The 1,885-nt window shown below is 34.6% G+C and overlaps 1 long non-coding RNA gene across 1 annotated transcript; it reads right to left on the bottom strand.

The window, feature by feature from the left end:
* Positions 1–1,032: 1,032 nt before the first annotated feature.
* LOC105113068 (uncharacterized) lies at positions 1,033–1,204 on the bottom strand. The gene is made up of 2 exons (XR_839879.1): positions 1,142–1,204; positions 1,033–1,091 (listed from the first exon to the last, which is right to left on the bottom strand). It is a non-coding gene; the product is annotated as an uncharacterized LOC105113068 (long non-coding RNA).
* Positions 1,205–1,885: the final 681 nt, after the last annotated feature.

Here is a 1,885-nt window from a genome sequence, read left to right as displayed (position 1 = left end):
TAAAAATAACGCGTTAAAAGTTGAACGCGTTCCAAATATCTTTGAAAATTTAAATTCTTGTGAGATGATGTTGAAAATGCTAAAAATGATGCAAATATGTTTAAAAATATATTTTTTTATTTTCATTGTTTTTCTCTATTTTTTGGATTTTTTTCTAAAAAGTTATCAAAATATGGATCAAAATTGGGGAATAACCCAGAATTGGGTTATGACATTGATTTTGACATCTAAGAAGGATTTAATGTCATCATACTTCTTTGTCCTCCACCCTTTATCTCAATGGTTGCCAATTTTGCTTGGCATCTTAGAGAAGGGAATCATGGGGCCAGCCTTATTAGGCGTCTTTGATTGCGCGCCCATCTTGATCATGCCCCCAAGTATTTAATTTGGGTTTAGGGATAAGGCTATGTGGAAGGTTTGGTCTTTGACAAGGAGTTGCTTTCATGCAGAAATTGTGGAATTTCAAAGCTATTCCAGACACAAAAATCATTTTGACATCGATTCAAAGCAAACTCATTCTAAAGAAATTCAAGTGATTCCTATGGAGAGGTTTTTGAAAGTGATGAAAACTTTTAGTTTTGCTTTTGGTGAAAATGTGAAGAACACAAAGTGACATCTGGTTGGTCACAAAAAGTTTAAATTTCAATTTGAGGGTTATTGAGAATCGTTGTTCAAAGCATTCATTTTATTTGCATGAATAATGATTTTCTTCAGCATGAGAAAGCACTGCCTACTAATCTAGATTGCTTGTCTTTGATTAGAAAGGGCTTGATTAGGCACGTAATGTAGGCTTGGGCTATTGGTTATGAAAAAAAGGATATTTGTAGGCTCAAAAGGTGTTTAAGGGACTTTAAGACTAACAGTCACTAGTGCTTATATCCCAAACTTTTTGTTCATACATTTCTGGACCTTGGAATTGATTTGTAAAATGGTCCACGGTGCCCCCCAGTGTAGGGTTTGGGCTCTTTCTCTTTGTTCTTGTTTTCTCATTTGGTTTTGAGCATCATTGCATTAACTCTTTTTTTATATATACTCAAAATTTTTGGATCCTTTGGATTTTTTTTTATGCCCCCCCAGCTTTGTATGGGCACCTTCGATGATTGAGAATTTTCTTTTATGCCCCCCAGTATTGTTTGGGCACTTTCAATCGTCGAGGTCTTTTTCATGCCCCCAAGAGTTATTTGGGCACTTTCAATTGTTAAAGATTTTTTTCGCACTTGCCCCCCAGTGTAGGGTGTGATCCTAATCAAGGTTATTTTTCAAGAAAAATCTATTAGGCTTAAAAGGGGACTGCAAATGATATATTTCAGCCTTGTGAAAGGATTGTCAAAGATGACCTTTCTTCTTCTCAAATGCATACATTTAGGATCGGTAAGTCTTGCTTTCATGCGAGTATGTAAAGTGATTTCTCATTATTCATGCGAATAAAACTCAACTTATGGAGTCACTTCATTGTGTATTTTTGTTTTTTTCATCATTTTTTTTTGTGTATGGTTACCTCTCTAAGGAATCTCTTGAATTTCTAGAACTTGTTTGTTTCAGAAAAACACCAATATGATTTCTGTTTTTGTACTAAACTTTGATTTCCCAAAAAATCCTTGTGAAAATATGCATGGTTTTGGAAGAAAGGGAAAACACGTCTAAAGATTCATGGCGCAATGGTCTCATGTTCAGAGGTTATGTTCAATGTGTTATTTGCATGAAACAACAACAAAAATGAAGGCATGCCATGAATTCAAGAAAACACATTATCTTATTAACAAGTAAGGCTCAGTGGACAGGGAAAGTCTTGTGGAATTTTGAGCCAAATTACCAATAAAAACTAGAATAGGGTGAAAAAATCAAGAAGTTTTTACAGGCATGATCGAGTAGAGGTATTTTATTG

Source organism: Populus euphratica, unplaced genomic scaffold (genome assembly GCF_000495115.2).
Source record: "Populus euphratica unplaced genomic scaffold, PopEup_1.0 scaffold387.1, whole genome shotgun sequence".
In the NCBI taxonomy this organism is placed as follows: domain Eukaryota; kingdom Viridiplantae; phylum Streptophyta; class Magnoliopsida; order Malpighiales; family Salicaceae; genus Populus; species Populus euphratica.
This window is presented reverse-complemented; position numbering and strand designations above follow the sequence as displayed.